The sequence below is a fragment of the Vipera ursinii genome (genome assembly GCF_947247035.1).
Source record: "Vipera ursinii genome assembly, chromosome: 2".
NCBI lineage: Eukaryota > Metazoa > Chordata > Lepidosauria > Squamata > Viperidae > Vipera > Vipera ursinii.
In genome coordinates, this window is record NC_139513.1 from 44,067,024 (window position 1) to 44,087,542 (window position 20,519).

Consider the following 20,519-nt stretch of genomic DNA (forward strand, 5'->3'; position numbering starts at 1 on the left):
TGCTTTTAACTTCTTCCTTTTATTACTGCTAATATTTTCCATGCTTAGGTGCAAGGTGCTTCAAAGTTCAACCATTTTATTCGGTTTTGTGTGTGTGTAAATTTTGAGTGGTTTGTTGACAGCAAGTGTTCTTTCTCTCTCCCCCATGCTAACTACTCCAACTATAAGAAAACACTTTTTGAAGGTACTAGAGTTTGACCAATTTTTATTATGTCTGTTATGAATAGTACAACTACAAAGTGAATAATAAAATACAGAAATGGAATCCATGATCCTTGTTTTCTATTAATTTGGAGGCTTTGATATTTTTTCTCTCAGCCTTCATCTCCCTTGTTGTATAAAGCTTCCCTGTACTTGCATGTCTTTGATGGACACAAGGATTTATTAAAATTTTAATATGTGGTGTGCAGTTTTCACATAACGAGCGGTGAGATTCATGTGGTGGTCAGAAATGTTGAGCCTTTAAGCTGCACTGGGTTTTTAAACTTCACAAAAGCAAACCAAATTTTTTTTTTGGGGGGGGGAGGGAACACTGAACTAATTGTAACAGGTATATGAGGCAAATCAACATTTTGTTATAAAGACAGTACAGAGCAACAATGCAAGCTCCATATCATATGTATTTGCACAGAATATTGATGAAAAGAGCAGAACTGGTCACTATATCACCATACACACACACACACACACACACACACACACAGAGAGAGAGAGAGAGAGAGAGAGAGAGAGAGAGAGAGAGAGAGAGAGAGAGAGAGAGAGAGAGAGAGAGAGACTCAATTCCCTGCTGAAATTACATACTGCACTATTAAAATAGGAAAAATGTGTTAGTTTATAGTGGTCAGAATGTGTCAGATGCAATGGTTTATACTATTGCAGTTTCAATTTATATATATATATATATACTACAGGTAGTCCTCAACTTATGACCACAGTTGAACCCAAAATTAATGTTGCTAAGTGAGAAATTTGTTACGTGAGTTTTTCCCCATTTTACAACTTTTCTTACCACATTTCTTAAGTGAATCACTGCAGTTGTTAAATTAGTAACATGGTTGTTAAGTGAATCTGGTTTCCACACTGGCTTTGCTTGTCAGAAGGTCGCAAAAGGGGATCACAGGACCCCAGGACACTGCAACCGTCATATATATGAGTCAGTTGTAAATCTTCCAAATGTGAATCATGTGACCATGGGGATGCTGTAAAGGTCATAAGTGTGAAAATGGTCATAAGTTGCTTTTTTCAGTGCTGTTGTAACTTCAAACAGTCACTAAGCGAACGGTATATGAGATTTTCTACTCATTTCAGCTGAGCAAAAGTTTCTGAAAACCAATATTGGACCAGCAATGCCTTTTCCAAAATACTTTGTCAGCTACATTAATTTTCTTCCAAGACGTCATATTTCTCTTTTCATCAAGTAAGCCAGTAACAATGTTTGAATGGAAAGATGGCATAAAAAGTTGGCATTTGCCATAAAAAGCAAAGTTTTAAAAACAGTAGCTCTGCCAAGCAGCCCTCTCTAAGTGGACTGTTCATTGCTTATTTATCTGTAGGGCTAAGGTGTAGTTTACAGGTTGTAAAGTGTTCAGTTCAAATTTGGATAAGGGTGTTCTGTACCAGCCTGCTACCGGCCCTGCAGAAAAAGCATGGACAACCCCTTTACAAACGGCAAGAGGCTGGAATAAAGCCTGCCAAATTTATTAACATAAAACAGAGCAAAACAAGACACCAACCATGAAACAGGAACTATGAAACAGGAACTATTCAAGCAGTTGCCTTCAGCAAACCAGCCCTCCCACACATTCCCCTTTTATACAGTTCAGGGCGTGGCTTCTCTCTGCCTCCTTCCGAGGTGCCCCATTGCCTTCCTCTGTTTACTCCTGATTGACTGCCTCCTGCGTCGGGCGTCCTTGAACAGGGCCAGCTGTGGGTCATCTTCATCCACGCTGTCAGGCTCACACAGCTGGGTCTCCGTCGTGACCAGGTGGGAGGGGCCTGGCTGAGGGCTCTGCGGAGCCTCAAGGCCATCATCAGCAAGCTCTTCAACACCCCCCTCCTCCTCCTCTGAGTCATCCGACCCAACTGCCGAACCCATAGGCTGACCCTGAATCACAACAAAGGGGAATAAGTACATTGTGTGTTTTAATACTTGATACTTAGCATGTGGGAAGGCCAGGAAACCACAGCAAATTGTTTATAAAGTTCATAAAATGATAGCTGTCCAATGTCAGTCCCTTTGTCTTCATCTGACCAGTAATGATGAAGGCTTTTAAGAAAAGATTAGACTACTATTTGTCTGAAATGGTGTACAGTTTCCTGCTTGAGCAGGTTGGACTAGAAGACCTCCAAGATATTTTCCAAATTTGTTATTCTGTTCTGTTCTGAGCTGATTTTTGTGCTTTTTCTCTTTCATGTTGTACTTAACAGTGCCTTTTCATTTGAGCTCATTTTAAAATATATCTTTTTCCTACCTTTTAAGCTATATTTAAAATATTTTGTTAAATATACCTATGAAAGATGAAAAATATAGTGACTTCATTAGTCCACTAAAGTTAATTGTCAACTTGAATTTAAAAAAATTTTTTCCCTTAATCACAAGTTGCTGCTTAGTATCTGTATTAGTGGAATCAACATTTCTTCAATGTAGTTTTTGAAAAGAAAGATTCTGCTGTTCTCCATCTTGTCCATTTTTATAATATGTGATGGCTTTGTGCTAAAATATATTAAACTTTTTGCTTGGCAGCAAGTTCAAGTAGATAATTTGTTTAAAATATGTCTTAGAGCACAGAAAGGTTATGATGATACTAAGATTATAATTCATTTCCTAAATTTTGCTTACATACACTAAGTAATTGTGTGATTAAATTTATATTCTGTAAAAATCTGAGAATTTTTACTATTTTTTCTTTCCAGGATAAATGATTACATGAATGGTAGCATAGTATTTTTTTCTATATGGATTTCACTGTCTTATATTGTAGAAACAGAAGCAAAAAAATTAAATAACCAACTATCTTTCTAAGGGAAACTATTTCAAATTCCAGTTTTTTATTAACTTTTAAATAATTGCAGAAATTACTGCATGTTATACATCTTAAATCTTAACTCTATGGTTTGTTCAATTATTCTTTCATACATAAACAGCAAACCTTTATCCTCTTTTTGTGAATATCCTTATCATAGTTAAAAAGGTAAAGGTTCCCCCGCACGTGTGTGCTAGTCGTTTCCGACTCTAGGGGCCGGTGCTCATCTCCGTTTCAAAGCCGAAGAGCCAGCGCTTGTCCGAGGACATCTCCGTGGTCATGTGGCCGGCATGACTAGACGCCAAAGGCGCACGGAACGCTGTTACCTTCCCACCGTAGTGGTCCCTATTTTTCTACTTGCATTTTTACGTGCTTTCGAACTGCTAGGTTGGCAGAAGCTGGGACGAGTAACAGGCGCTCACTCTGTTACGCGGCACTCGGGATTCGACCCGCCAAACTGCCGACCTTCTGATCGACAAGCTCAGCGTCTTAACCCACTGAGCCACCGCGTCCCTTATCATAGTTAGTACAGTGTAAATTTAAAACTTTACCAAAAATTATAAAAAGATTTCCAGAGGTCTATTTGCTAATGATCTTTAATCATTGAATATGAAAAATGCTTATGCCTCTGAATAAATGCTCTTTTTCCTTCTAATTAGTATATTAATACAAGTTTGCTTGTCCTAACGATACCTAATGCATAAATTATTCCCTTGAGTGTATATGGAGAGGATATTTATCCAAGACCATAGATCATTTCTTCATTGCTGGTTAGCATCCTCCTATTTCAGTGTTAAGTATTTCCAGACTGGAATTGTTTTCCGCTCTCCCTGGAATCCGACATTCAATGTAACAAACTCTGTCACAAAGAGGTGACAGGACAGGACAGATACAGCGAGGAAGAAGTATTATACAAACCGATAGAACTATGACAGCTGCAGCTATAATGAATGTTCTGTGATTGGTTTCAAGTTCAGGCAGGTGAGATGGGAAGCTGTTCAGGGTGAGTTGTTAAATGGATAGATTTAAGCTCAGGCACTGAAGGAAGAAGAGAAATGTTAGATTACTCAGGCAGGTGGCATATGAATGAGCTGAGGGATTTGCTTCTGGTTTCACTCTCTTTCAAAATCAGGAAATGGGAGAGGACTTTAATTATGCATCTGAAATAGGTTGGATCCTTGCTGCAAAATACTTTTTTTGTGTCAAGTACAACCTTAAACTAATGCAATCTTTAAAAAATGCAATAATCAAAACCTTTGCTTCCCCCCCCCCATGCTGTAGCACATTGAGGGGGAAATTTTTTTTTTCTTGAGGTACGTTGTTACCTAAATTTGTTGCTGTGGTGGAGAAATGTAAACATAAAGGCATATCCAAAGGGCACTATAAAATTCTAACCGCTGGCTTGTCCATTTTTAAATAACCAGTTTTAATTCCACTATTTGACCGAGCTCTGTTTAAAATTAGAAATGAAATATAAAAGAATGCACTCAATATTTAAAACAGCAATAAAATTAAGGCTGTAAGACCCAGCTTTAATTGCTTGTACTTTCCTGAAAAAGAAGAAATTGTATTGAGGAGCCATTGTGATTAGATTTAGAAACTAAAGAAAGGTGTCTTGCATTAGCCAGTTTTGTAACCTTTGATATGTTCTAATAAAAATATATTTCTTACTATGGGTTTTGCTATTTTTTGTCATGAAAGTGGGTGTCATACTGTATGTCAGATTATGGGCAATGTGTAACTGATTTAAAACAAAGTAGGACAATTCTGTTTAGAGTAACCTGTTAGGTCCTGCGTTAAAAAAAAACAACTGCATGAAGGTACTTGTTATTTTTCTGACATCTGTTTTTTTTTCCTTCCCTTCCCTTCCCCCCCCCTTCTTGTTCTCTTACTGACATACTCTTTCATGTTGTAAGCTATAGGAAAAAGGAAAAACTGTTGCCAAAGTTTCAATTGATCTCTTCATCTTTTTCATAGTCAGAGTGCAACATACAATTCCATAAACAGCTATTTAGAGTTTCAGATTTTACACTCCTTTTTCTGTCTTTAACCAGCATGGCTTAGACTTGTTTTTTCCTGAGAGCCACTCCAGTATAATGAAGAGTTCCAGGCTATGCAGGGCTTCAGATTCAATCTTCAAAAGGCACTTTAGAGCATCCAGCAGCAAAATCCCCAACTACAGTATCCTAGAATATTGTAGTTCTTCTTCTTTTATGTAGCTGCTTTAAAGGGTTGCAGACAGATGCAACCTTTTCATTCCTATATGTTCTGAAGAATCTTTTGGCGGTCACATGTCAAACAATGCACAGTACTTGTTTTAAATTAAATGGAGGAAATGTTGGCCCCTGACCTTCGCTCATTCCGCCGGGACCTGAAGACCTGGCTCTTTGAGCTCTCTGGCCTGGTCTGAGAATATTAATTGGAATTTTAATTGTATTTTAACTGGGGATTTCAAGGTCAATATAATTTTTAATTGATTTTAAGTTTTGTAATTATTGTATTGTTTTTTAAAAAAACCTTGTGAACCGCCCTGAGTCCTATGGGAGAAGGGCGGTATATAAATTGAATTAATAATAATAATAATAATAATAATAATAATAATAATAATAATAATAATAATAATAATCCTTTATATTATAGTTACAAGTGCAATCTTTTACATGCTCTTCTGCTGGTAGTTTCTAGATCAGCTTAGCAGCAATCAGAGTGGCTTTATACATTTTCTTTATACATTTCCTTGCAGATAGATGCAAGGGTTACTTTGTATGTCCCCATGTACAGGGTTTTACAGACTTGGAAGATGAGAAATTTCTCTTTATCCCTTCCTGGAGGCTACCGGTGCAAGTACCAAGAGTTAATTCAATTTAAGTAGTGATCCAAGTGTAAAGATATGTGAGTTCATTTCCTGGCAGAGCTTTTGAATCCCAGAAAATTCCATCTTACTACCTTTGATGATTACTAATAAGGTTGAAGGGGATAACAGGGTGCCTCTTGGTGACCAGTGTAATTTAGATAGCATAATGAATATAAACTAAATGAACATTCATCCCAGTTTCTTCCAGATGAGAATCCTGTGAATAGAATTCCACTAATGGGTTCTCTAGTTCCAATCAAAAATAGAGAAAGAAGATGAGACATACCCATTCTCATCCAAAAAGGAACTTGTCATCATAATTGTTTTATCTCTCTTTAATTTTGAATTTGAATATGATGTTCTGTTCCCTTGTTTAGATTTTAATTAAAATGCATTCAGTAGATTGTGTTCTTTGGTTAATGTATTTTAATGTGCGCATCAGATATTGTGGCACTTTCTGAAATTAAGCTATAGTTTTTTCACAGTGAAAGCTGGCTCATAATTGCACTAACTTTTAAAAAGTTTTGGTGTAAATTTATGATAAAACAAAACACAAATAATTCATTTAGATGTTTTTATTTTATGTTACTTTTGTTGATTAACAATAAAATGTAGTTTTGCCATCATAAATAATTTAGATATACCAATAGTTAAACCGTCTATATCGTATTAATTAGACTCTAAAGCAAGGCAGACATTATAGCCATTTATAATTGAGTGCTGCCTAAGTTGCTAATCAATGAAAGAGGCAACTAATTAACAAGCTAGCAGTCACCAGCGGAATAAAACTTGAAAATTTCTAACTTAATTAAGCATCTAAGGTGTCTAAGGAAAAAAAAACTTCCATGGAGAAAAATGTTATCATTTTTAAAGTATTAAAAATATGAAAGACTTTGTTACTTAAAAAGGACAATATGTATTTTGAATTTCTATTTCATGCGGTTTTGAAAATTAAAACAATTAAGATATATTGATGTACATGAGTATAAATGGCTTAAACTATAACCTAAGTATGTCCTAATTTCTCATTTTAATATAATCCTGCATGTGAATATACTTATCTCATAAAAACTTTTCTGCCATAATTTTATTGTAATTAAAATCTGATATTCCAAAAGTAAACAGATTGCTCACATGACTTTCATATTCAGAAATGCACATAATAAAAGCCAGTCCAGAATTCTAAAGATGATGTCAAGGAAACTAAAGCTCAAAATGAGCTAAAGTTTGCCAAGAATGGTATGATCAACAAAAAGAACCTTCGAGTTTAAAATAAAAATGAAGAAGTGCATATGTGCTCCATCAAACATTTGTGGAGAACAGGATGAAGGGACAGCATTAAAGTTTGAGATGGATAGAATAATAGTCAAGGGATTTCTGTTTATTTTGACTTTTAGAATTTCCAGGGCCAGATTAAATGCATCCCCTGATACTGAGAGAGCTATTTTCTTTCAGAAATCATGGAGAACAGGTAAAGTACTAACTAATGAGAGAAAAGGATGGGGAAAGGAATGCTCTAAACATGACTTATCTCGATTTCAGCAAACCATTTTATAAAGTATGCCAGGATATTCTGATTAACAAGTGAGTTATTTATGGAGTCTGATAAGAGAATATATGCATGGATCAAAAATCATACAACAAGAGTATTCATTGTTTCTCCTTATTTCAATAGCAGAGTTTTTTATATGGACTCCCACACTGTCCAGTTAGGAGTCTTTTCTTCTTCATTATTTTTATTAAAAATTGGAAAGCAGAGATGGAAGGAATACTTATCAATTCAAAATTGAGTGGGGTAGCTTACAGGATTGTGATCCAGATTCAGGGGGGGGAGTTAATTTTCCTAAAATGAAAAGTAGATTACTGTACATCGTTATTGAAGCAAGGAATAGTTATTTCTTTTTCCTAAAAGAGAATTGCTTTTAGTATCTTACACAGAGTGGGTGATAGGAAAAAAATGTAAGAAATATGAACATTACAAATAGAAATTGTAGCTTCAAAGACGCTCATTTTTTTATCCTTTGGTTCTAACTGAAGATATACCTACAAATGGAGATGTATGTGTGTCAGTTGAGTAAAGGCACTGATTTGTTAAGCAAACCAGATAAGAATGGAATATGAAAAAATGTTTCTTTATGATGAAAGATAAAGATTGTACATGCGGAGCTGTAGTTTAATATATTGGGGAAAGAGGATTTAAAATGCACAAATACATGCACAACCTCAGGACAAGTCAGTGATAGCAATAAACACTGAATAATATTAGCTTCCTTGAGTTCAGAAACTGCCTCCTTTTATTATAGTAATTTAGAGAAATCCTCCTATGTTTGTCCCATAGTGGAGAATGCCTATGGCAGGGGTAGGCAACCTTGGCTCTTTTATGACTCGTGGACTTCAACTCCCAGAATTCCTGAGCCAGCCATGCTGGTTTAGGAATTCTGGGAGTTGAAGTCCACGAGTCATAAAAGAGCCAAGGTTGCCTATCCCTGGCCTATGGTAAGGAACAATCACTTTTCTGTGCTGCTCCCAAATTATACACCTTCTTTCAAGGTGCTGATGTCTGGCCTGTTGTCTTATGGAACAGTTTTATTGTTCAACAGAGTTCATTTTATCTTCTATGCCTGTTTTACCATATTCTATTTGCTGTATTTTATTTATTTGATGACTATTTCAAACAGCAAAATACTAACTTACAGCAAACTATTGCCTTTATTTTGCCTTTGACTCTTTCTGTTTTGCAAAGATGTCATTCAACCGCTTTAGTTTTCTATTTGGAATTACAACATCTCTGGAAATGATGTTTTGAATATAATATTTTGGAAGGGAAAACTAAAGATACATAAAAATACATTCAGTATTCATTTTGGTACTGTGGCTTGCTATCACTTTATTGCAAACATTTACTTAAATACTTATATATATTTTTATAAATAAGTTCTTTGATTCATACAATTATGTTTGGTATATTAAGTGTGTAGGCGTAATTTGATAGACAGTAATTATAACGTATCTATATGAAATGTTTTTAAAACTTTTGTGTAAGATAAGGGGTTTTTTTGTAATTATTGTATCTGTCGAAACTGAATTTTATTTATTTATAAAATTTTGTAATAATTATTGTATCTACTGAAGCTGAATTAAGAACAGGTCCACCAATATATAGACAAAAAGTCATGAGGCTAATAAATAGGTTCTTTATAATAGTTCCAGTACTATGGGAACATGTAGAACAAGGACATATTTACAGCTTTGTGTGTACCGTATATATTTATACACACAAACAGACACAATCATACATACACATACCAACAAATAGCATAAATTATTACAATGAACAAGAATGTATGGCAGGTTACTTTAAGGCAGACTCTTCCTAAGTTTCTTTCTCTGACTTAAGCTGCTGGAGGTTTCTACCCCACTTGTCTGACTCTCTTGTTTCCTAGACAGTATCTCTTTCCTTCATTCCCCAAGGTCATTTATGTTGTGTAGTGAGTTCTTTGCTGGCAATAAGCCAGATGAGAGGTTGCAAACAGGAACATTGCTTGATTGAGGCAAACAGGAACAGAACTGAAACAGAGGCTTCTGCACAGCTACTTATAAGGTTGGCCACTAGGCGGCGGCCATTCCCGCCCCAAATCATCCAGTGATCTTCTTGGAGACAGAAAGTCTGGCTAGTCAGTGACCATTACATATACACACCAATTGAGCAACCTTAAACAGCATTCAAACAGACACATGAAATAGTTCAGGTAAAATCCCAATACATTACACCCCTCCCCCCTAGAATGTACATACATTATTTAAGAATATAATCTTATAAATATTGTGGTGGTTTACGCGACCGTTCAGAACGCCTGGGGGATCCAGGCAACTTCCAGTCTACCAGCTTGCCCACCGGGCTGGGTAGACCTGGGTTCTTAGGTTCACATGAGTCGGATTGACTCGAGTCCCTTTGGCTGGCCATTCCTGGTTGGTCCAAGCCAAAGTCCAATGAGGTAGCTGTGTCAGCAAAGCTGTTGCTGTGTTTGGGTTGACTTTCCCCATCAGGAGACCCATGTTGCACTCCTGGACTTTATTCATCTATGACCACCTCCCCGTTGTACTGACTGCTTGAGTCCTCAGAGCATGTGAACTGCCCTGTTTGGCTGCTGGTTTCCAGCCCTAATTGCGGACCTGCTATGAGGTCCTCATTTAGTGGCCGTTCTGCAAAACGCTTCTGCAGCTGATCAATATGGCGGTGAACAACTCGCCCCCATCCATAGCCACCTCATGAGAAAGAGGTCCTGAAATTTTGACATTTTTACCTGGCACCCACAAGTTCCCATGCCCATAGTTCCGGGCCCATACCCATCTCCCACTTGCAACCCTCTTGGAGCCTTAGGGCATGTGGTGTCTGCTACAACCCGGTCAGGATGTAACTGGTCCAGTTTTGTGATTAGCCTTCTCCCCAAGCGAAGCTCTGCTGGGCTCTTGCCCGTTGCTGTGCAAGGCGTAGTGTGCTGGCAAAGCAAACAATCAGCCAGCCTATGGTGCCAATCCCCGGTCATAACATGCTTGAGTGACTCCTTTGTCGTGCGCACCATGCATTTGGCCTGCCCGTTAGTTGAGGGGTGAAAGGGAGCTGATGCTGCATGCCTTATGAGGTTAGTCCTCAAGAAGTTGACAGGGCCGCTGTCAGCTGGGCCCTATTGTGTGAGACTATGATGTCTGGCAGTCCGTGTGTCGCAAAAAGCTTCCTAAGCACCTGGATGGTCCTAGCAGTAGTCAAAGTAGATATAGGAATTACTTCCAACCGTTTAGAGTGGCTGTTGACCATTATGAAAAACAGCTGTCCCTGAAAGGGCCTAGTGAAGTCAATGTAAATCCTTGACCACAGTGTATGAGTCTCCTCCCATCGGTGGAGAGGGGCCTGTGGCATTTCTGGTCTGGACTGTTGACATGCATAACACCCATGTACTTGGGCTTCGATAGCCTTATCTAACCCTGGCCACCATAGGTAGTTCCATGCCAATGCCTTCATCCAGACTATGCCTGGATGGCCCTCATGCAGAGACTAAAACACATGGTGCCTTAATGAACTGGGGACAATAACCCTGCTCCCCCTTAAAATGCAACCTTTGTGAGCTGAAAGCTCATGTCTACGAGTGAAGTAGCTCTGGAACTCTGGTCCAGGGCTATTTTCAAGCCACCCGGTGTGAATCCATGACAAAACTGTACTTAAAACTTTGTCTGCAGCAGTTTCTGCAGCCACATCCCCAGCATGGAGGGGAAACTCAGGCAAATCCTGAATTGACAAGATGCGAGCTGCTGAAGCTGGATCTGGCTCTACCTGTGGCAATGGCAACCTACTAAGGCCATCTGCGTGGGCCATGTCTTTGCCGGGTTTGTGAACCAGCCTGTAGCTGTAGGCTGACATGAAAATGGACCATCTTAACATTCTAGGGGACAGTATTTGAGGAGTCTGCCTATCTGTAGTAAATAACCCCAACTGTGGGTTGTGGTCTGTGAAGACTGTGAATTCCCTGCCATACAAGTAATCATGGAATTTCTTCACCCCGGCCACAACGGCCAAGGCCTCTTTGTCAATCTGAGCGTAATTGCGCTCAGCTGAAGACAATGTCCTTGAATAATAGGCAATGGGGACTCGAGTCCCATCACTAGACAAATGGCTTAGTACAGCCCCCACCCCATAAGGGGATGCGTCACACGCAATGCATACAGGCAATGTTTCATTAAAATGCGTAAGCGAGATGAGAGGTTGCAAACAGGAACATTGCTTTATTGAGGCAAACAGGAACAGAACTGAAACAGGCTTCTGCACAGCTACTTATACGGTTGGCCACTAGGTGACGGCCAATAGATTTAAAGGAACCCATTCCCACCCCAAATCATTCAGTGATCTTCTTGGAGACAGCAAGTCTGTCTAGTCAGTGACCGTTACACAGACATACCAATTGAGCAACCTTAAGCAGCATTCAAAGAGACGCGTGAAACAGTTCAAGTAAAATCCCGATACATTACAATTTACACATTCCATTACAGGAAGAGAATGAAAGAATCTGAGCGAGGAAAAGATTCTTCTCTGTCATGACACTTAGCTTTTGAAACATCTTCCTCCCCAAAATTAGATTGGGCCCAGCCCTTATTGCCTTTAAAAAGAAACCATTTCGTCAAAGAAATGGTTGTCCCATCAGGCTTAGAAATCCAGTGGAGGTGGGGAGCCTGTGAGATGGCTATATTGTTTGTCAACTGTTGGTTGGCACTCTCTCATGTTTTTAAATGTTTTGAGTTAGTTTGTATTTTAATTGTTTTAAATTCATATGAGTTTGTGGTTTTGTTGTTGTTAATTCGTGAGCACCTTGGAGTCATGTATGTTAGATAGGCATCTATATAAATTGAAATGAATAAATGCCTATTTTGATTCCATATCTAATCTATTTATATAGAAAATATGCCATAGGCAGGATTGGTAAAAATGAAGTAAGAAAATTGAAAGTGACAAGATTTTCAAATTTCATTATAGAGTGAAAATTGTTTTGTTAGCTAACAATAAAGAACACTTTAAAAAATCTCTACTGAAAGAAAAAAAATTAAGGTTACGATTAAATATTAAGAAAAAGATGTCAGTCTGTATGCTCAGTAGATTTATGATTGATGGGAAATATGAAAGTGGTAGATAGTTTTATTTTCTTTGGCTCATTAATATATAGTGGTAGAAGATAGTTGGAAGATTAATCTGTGGGAAAAGATAATGACAAACATATAGGAGATAATTAAAGCAGGGGCCTTTCTTGCATAATGTACAACTTTGAAAACTGGGCACTGAGAAAGAATAACAACAAAAGATATGACTTTGAACTAGGGATTTGGGAAGAGTTTATAATATTGCAGTAGACTACAAGAAGGCCCATTAATCAGCTCTGGACCAAATAAAGACTAATTGTTCTCTTTCAAGGCATTGATCAACAAGTGGAAACTAACATACCTTGGGTATATGAAGTGAGCAGATGATTAATTACATCAAGAAAAACAATTATGCTTAACAGGTTCAAGGGAAGTAAAAGAAGAGGAAGGCAGATGGATGGAATCAAAAAGATTATTGCAAGGTCCTTAGAATTGCTCCAAGATGGGAATTGATAGATGGAAAAGGATGGCTGCTGGATCCCAAAGAAAAGAGAAAATGGAAGCTGATACACTTTTTGAATTACAGTTTAAAAAAGAACAACAATATAACAATAAACACAAGACTATGCATATATTACACTTACATACAAAAACCTTTTTAAAAATTGCCTCATCAAGCAATTAAGCTTCGCACCTTAAAGGAATTTCTACTTATCTGAAGCAAACAGGTTTCTGGCCCACTAATAATGGCTATTTGTCAGTTGACCTCTGATTCTTCCTTTGGTACAATAGAGTGTTTAAGATGTTGGACTAGAAGCTGGAAACCCAAGTTTAACTCCCCAGCAACAATACAAACCCACTGGATGACTTTGGAACAGTAAATCTCTCAGCCTAATCTATGTCAAAGGGTGTAGCTGGGAAAAATAAGAGAATGTATGCTATATGTATGTTGCCTTCAGCTCCTGAATAAAAGGCAGAATATAAATTAAGTAGTAGATTAAGAAGGTAGATGAAAAGATAGGAAGGATCTGATGACAATATTTAGTATTATTTCAGTTAATTTACTGAATTAGAAGAATTAGGACTGCATTGTAGAACATGATTAGACTGGGGATACTTCATATTTGTTTATTATTGTTGGAGACATTTGCCATCATTCAAAGGGAAACTTCTTAAGTTGTGCAGCACAAATGCAATTATTCCTGTTATGGTGAAATAAAAGTGGCACAGCGTATTTCATTGCACTGAGCAGTTAAGTTATTTAAATTATGCTTAAAGTTAACAGAAAGGTTGTTTAAGATGAATTGGTATGCCAATAGCTGCCGCTGGTTTTATTTTCAGTGATAGAAATTAGAGGATCACCCAGTGTACTTTTTCTCTCTCTAAGTTATAGCTGAATAGAAATAGAATATGTTTTGTAACAAAACTGCACTGTATTTTACAAAATACAAATGAATGTTTAAATATTTAGAAATTTACTGAAAGACCAGTGACATAGAAAGAATATAATTGTATTTATTAACAGAATACATTCTAGAAACTGACTTAATATTATATTTAGAAATGTACCAGAGCTGATAGAATTAAGATGTTGGTAGAAAAACAAATATCTTCAGAACCGTCCCCTTGATATATTTCAGCACATTTCCTAAAGTTGTTATAATATTAAAGAAGTTTTTGCTGGATCTTTTTTTTTAAGCTTAGGAATTATAAGCATTTTTATACTGCTAAACCCAATGAATGTTTTCAGGTTTCCTAGCTTTAATTCTTGAAATATCAACACATACCCTTTAACTGAGCTTCTGATTAAATAAAAGTGATTAATTTATTCCTGTTACAGTAAATCAAAAGATGCATAGTATATTATTAATTAATTAAGCTATAATTAATTGCTTGATTTCAAAATTTGAACTAAGATCATTGATGAAAATTCTATCTTACAAAACTATATTATTTTTTGTACCTTTAAATTCTCTGATCCCATACCAAAGGGCCAGCTTACAATGTGAAACAGCATGGGGCTGGGCAACCTTTTATGCTTCAAACTTTAAATAACTAAAACTGATGAAATGGGACCAAGAGGTTATGTTCAGGAAAGTGGCAAAAGAGATAAGAGGCAGGCAGGATATTGCCTTCCTACCCCCTGGCTGTCATAGAAATAAGAGCCTTTGAGCTATCTAGCTTTCCAAAGTGACCTTGATAGCTCATTCACCTTAAACACTACAATAAAAAGGGGGTTATAAAAAGATACAAATTGAGGACAAGAGGAAATTCATGTCCATAAATTCACAACAGTAACAACTTTAGTGTTTCCTATCCCGCCCCTCGCTTTGTTTAAAAATCAGAGCAATATGTTTAGTACAAAAATCTCACATTCCTTGCTACAACTGGAATATTTGTTTTAAAGGCAGCACTTACAAGCATATGCACACCATCTAGGCTATGTTTGCTAGTTTTGATTTTTGTTAGTGTTTTGTGTGGCTTAAGGCCCAAGCTATTTAATTAGCTTCTTATGAAATAAAAATTGGAGTTAATTCTGTCATCATTAAACATACTGAGCTATATTTTGTGTGGTGACAGCTGGGGAAGAAATACAAAACCTCAAACCAGAAGAAATAATTTAAGCTTAAAAAAACACTCCTCAAATCCTCAAATATTCTTTTATAAAGAAGGGACAGTATCAAATCCAATGGATCAAAACTTGTGGCAAATAGAGGTGCTACATATTACATACAAATGAGATTAATTCTTTTTACCTACTAGCTTTAAACTGAAGATGGTGAGGGGGGGATAATTAGAAGCAGAAAACTGCAAGAAAAGCAGTTCTTTCTCACTGTTCCATCTATTTTTTAAGGTAACATGAACACAAAACTATTGCCCTTCACCATTTATATTATTTCGGCACTATATTTGTTGGGATAAAAAACATGAGAAAAGTTCCAGCTGGTGAACACTTTATTTTATTTATCTATTTATGTCTTTAATATTTTTATAAATAACTCAAGGTGGCAAACACAAACAATATTCTTTCCTCTTTCTATTTTTCCTCATAATAAAAACTCTGTGAGGTAAGTGGGGCTGAGAGAGAGTGACTGGTCCAAAGTCACCCAGCTGGCCTTCATGCTAGAGGGGGAAAAAATCCTGTCAATTATGGGAAAAGAGATATTTCTCTCATTACATCATCTACTGCAGGGGTCTTCAAACTTGGCCCTTTTATGACTTATAGACTTCAACTCCCAGAATTCCTCAGTCAGTATGCCTGGCTAAGGAATTCTGGGAGTTGAAGTCCAAAAGTCATAAAAGGGCCAAGTTTGAAGACCCCTGATCTACTGTCTCTATATATTTTTATGTCCAGAGTGCCTTATCATGGGACGGGCAGCATATAAATTTAATAGATACTAATTGCTGTTTATATGATCGTACAGTCAACAGGTAATTAGATTCAGCCAGAAAGGAAACAGAGATATCTAGTAGAGACAGAGGGGTTTTTCCAAGGTAAATTGAAGACAAATTCCCATTTGTAGAAGTTGTAAACTCCATAGTTGCAGGGGGACAAAATCAAGTTATTAATGAAATAAGATTAGAGCAGTAAATGGGAAATGTAAAAAAAAGAAGGGATCAAAATACAGATGTTCATTTCAACTCAAAATGAGGTATGGGTTATTTTCAGAGGTTAATAAAATATATGAAAAATGTTCAGCAAAGTATTTCATAGGTGGTGTGTGTGTGTGTATATATATATATATATATATATATATATATATATATATATATATATATATATATATATATATATATATATATATATATATAAAACATATATATGTTTTCTGAGGTTTTTGCGCGTGTTTGTATGTAGATCTTTGGTCATTCGGATTTTTTCCAATCAGAACACAGCCCCCATTCAAAACACACTCCCACCCAATCAGAACACAGCTAAGCCCCCACCCAATCAGAGCACACCTCCACCCCATCAGAACACAGCCAAGCCTCCACCCACACAACACACCCCCTCTGGCAGTTTAAATAAGAAGAAAAAACAGCCACTATCACACACTTCTCCCAGAAGAACGAAGCTGAAGTCACCATCCTGAGGATGACGGATGAGATTTCATCAAAATGTTGCCCTGATACCTCCAATTCTACGTGGGGAAAAACCCGAATGAACAAAGATATACATATACATATACATATACTTGTGTGTGTGTGTGTGTGTGTGTGTGTGTGTGTGTGTGTGTGTGTGACTGAGGATATTTTAATCTCTGAGGATATTTTACATTGAATCAAGGGTTTATAAAGCTATAGTTTCAAGCAGTGCTTTATTTTCTAAAACAGAAGGGATTATTATAAAGACCACCTTGTGGTCCTCAAATAAAGGAATAAATACTTTAGTCTCTATTTTTAGTATGCCTTGATTGCCCAGTTCCAGGTCCCTGCCCAATTAACAGAAATAGAACATCACTTTTTTCCTCATATGTTAGAGATCACTACTGTACTTAAGTTTTGATCAGAACTATAAATGAAATGCAGCCTTCGAGTGTAGATTTTTTAGATTTGTGTGCTATTTTACATCTGAATACTTGCTATTAGTAGGTGCATTAGTAATTTATTCATTATAAAATAAGCCATATGAAGAGAGAAAGAACAGACTCTTAGGGTCTAGCACTTAATCATTCTAGAAAGTAAAAATAAAAGATGGAAACCAAGTTTTTTGTGCAATTCAGATAAAATGATTCAAGGTCAATTGGTTACCTCCAGTATAATTGATCAGCAGATCAAAAGTACAGGTACGTAGGTCACTGAATGAGTTTCACTGTGTTTCAATAATTCATTACAGTGTTGATCTTTCTTCCATGCAAGTAAAAATGATTCTAAGTTTCTATTCAGACAATGTTGTACTAGCTGGAGTGCTTAATCGCTCAGCCATCTGTGGATTGACCCACAGTGGACTTAGCCCATCAAGAGAAAACAATAAAATGGAATACCATAGACATTTGCTGACTTCAACAGTTTTACATGTCATTGTGCTCATAAGAAGAAGAAAAAAACAACCTACAAGTTTATTTAGTTGATTGGATAACCTCAAAAATCAGCCTAAGGAAGACAGGATAAAAACTGTTGTTCTACCCAATATTTTGGAGGCCGTTATGCAAGCCTGCTAGTATACTCCTTTGAATTGAAACTTATCTCTCTAATAATGCTGGCAGTTCTAGTTTACATAAGCATTCAGTTTAGAAAGGTTTTAAATTATGTTTAAATTATGTTAGTAGATTCTTGCAGATGCTTGGATAGCATCCCTTTGATACTTGTCTGAAATAGGAGTTGATACATTATACTTTGAGTTCACATGTAATTGGTTTCAAAGTTGTGTGCTTAAAAATATAAAAAATAAAAACACAAAACTTAGTGAGACTTATCTCACTAAGTTAGTTAGAGTTACGTGTGTGGTTCATAAGCAAGAAAAGATATTAAAGTAAGTATATAAGACAGCATTCTGTGCGCCTTTGGAGTCTAGTCATGCCGGCCACATGGCCACCGAGATGTCCTCGGACAAGCGCTGGCTCTTTGGCTTTGAAACGGAGATGAGCACCGGCCCCTAGAGTCGGAAACGACTGGCACGCATGTGCGGTGGAACCTTTACCTTTACCTTTATAAGACAGCAGGATAAAGCCACTGTGAGTGCAGAAGATAAAAAGATGAGATTTGAGTTTGAAGATGACTTCATTGATGTAGCATATGTAGAGAAAGCTTGAAGAAGACAACAGCAAAGGAAGCATTAGAAATACAGGAGAATTTTAAACAGTTTTGTCTGTGCCAAGTTAATGCTCAGGGTTTCACTTTACATTCCCACTGCTTTCCTTAGTGAGGCAAAAATGAAAAATAAAAAATTATAAGTTTTATTTAAGCAAGATAATACTCATATCTTTAACATACCATTTATTAAAAAAACCCTTTTCATTCATTTAGGTTTTGCATCCCATATACAGGTAATCCTTGACTTACAACAGTTCATTTAGTGATTGTTCAAAGTTACAATGGCACCGAAAAAAATTATTTATGACCATTTTTCATACTAATGACTGCTGTGGCATCCCCATGGTCAGGTGATTTACATTTGGATGCTTGACAGCTGACTCACATTTATGACGGTTGTCGTGTCCTGGAGTCATGTGATCACTTTTTGCATCCTTCTGACAAGCAAAATCAATGGAGAAACCAGATTCATTTAACAACCTTGCTGCTAATTTAACAACTGCAGTGACTCACTTAACAAATGTGGCGAGAAAAGTTGTAAAATGAGGCAAAACTCACTTAACAAATTTCTCACTTAGCAACATAAATTTTGGGCTCAATTGTAGTCGTAAGTTGCGGACTACTTGTATAGAGGACATTGTAGGAGGCAAACTGTTTTAGTCTCTGGTAGGCAAAAATCAGGAGGAGTTTAATATTTTATTGCATGTCAGTACATGGTCTTGCTAACCTGATACATGATTTAAACGAAGGAAACAAGGGAGAGGGAGGAATAGAAGACTGTTGGTTGTGCATATGAATATTGCATATGCTTGAACATATTTAAGCATCTTATGAGTTAGTATTTATTAAATGTTGAAACCCATTGCATTTATTAAGACATTTTGTGATGGTCTGAAACCTTTCTATGTTTATGAGTCCATCAATCACTTCCTTTGCTGTGTTGTTAAAGAATTCTTTTTCCCCAAAAAAGTTCCCTTTGAGATCTGCAGTAGAGAATCCTGGGAGGATGAAATGCTACAATATTACTTTGTCCTCGTTTTTACTCTCATTGTCAAATTTGAATCCATTAATTGTTTTGTGAAATGTTATCTTCTCTCCTCTGCAGAATCTATATTGTTCGCAGATGACAGCATGTACCACAACAGAGGAAAACCTTGCTAATTGTGTGTGTCTGTGTCTCTGTATGTTTCTTTCTGTGTCTGTGTGTGATTGTTGGGGCCTATGTGCTGGGACAAGGAGACATCTGAGTAGATTGTGGCAGGATCTGGTTTCCATATAGGCATCATTGTCTTGTTTCTTGTTGCTTTGGGAACCCTGCTTCAAGTTGGATGGTTGTACAAAAATAACATGTGATTTTTACCAAATAAGCTAACCCCCCCCCAAACAATTGTAGTTTCTACAATTATTTATTTATTCCATTTTCTATTTGCATTTAAAGGGCTGAAGTCATAAGATTTAGTACATTTTTAGCACTCAGAGAGTAAAACTGGATAAAAAACATTTCCATTTAAGGAAAGCAAGCACAAAACTGTAGTCCCAGTCCCTGTTGAAGATGAATAATATGAGAAGATGCTCAGAGGCAAGGGAGAAACCCTATCAGTTTCAAGCAAAATACTGAGGTTTGCAGAAGGGCAAACATGAAACGGAGACAAGGCACATAATATTTGTAACACCACATCAGCAGTTACATCATCATCTGCTTTCCCCAACCTAATGCAAGATAATCTCTGAATTAAGCACTTTGCGGTTTCAGTGAAAATTAGAAGTTTCCAGATTTTGCATTGAAAATTGTCCTCAATGAAACTATGAAGAGGAAAAAGAGGTAAATGTTATATGAAAACAGCAGCTTCCACCCGAGTCAAAACAGAATAATTGACTGCAGCGTTCAGAGAAGGATTGGACCAAAAAAAAACCCGGCTTGGGAATTTAACTCCTGCACCTGTTTCAGTACTCTGTAGTTATGGCTGTTATTTAAAAGTCAGCCACATGATCACAGCGCTGTCATGTCACATTCACACTTTTAAGAAATATAGCTGCTGTATCAACTGTTTTACAGTTATATACATCAAATTCCAGGACGTGTCGTTTGGCATACACTGTTGCAGCTGCACTTGGAACTGGTTCTGTTGTTGGAACAAAATACTGTTAACAGACAGTATATGTGCAGTTCAAAATGACAGAATAATGTGTCGCAGAATTTACAGTTGGCAGAACCTATTCTATCACATTATTCATTGTGTTTTGAAGGTAGTGAGAGTGCAATT

The 20,519-nt window shown here is 36.8% G+C and overlaps 1 protein-coding gene across 1 annotated transcript in view; it reads left to right on the forward strand.

Annotated features, from left to right (window-relative positions):
• LOC310635394 (contactin-4-like) overlaps nucleotides 1-20,519 on the forward strand; it is a 284,515-nt gene that overhangs the window by 676 nt on the left and 263,320 nt on the right. The gene's annotated exons all lie outside the window — the stretch shown is intronic.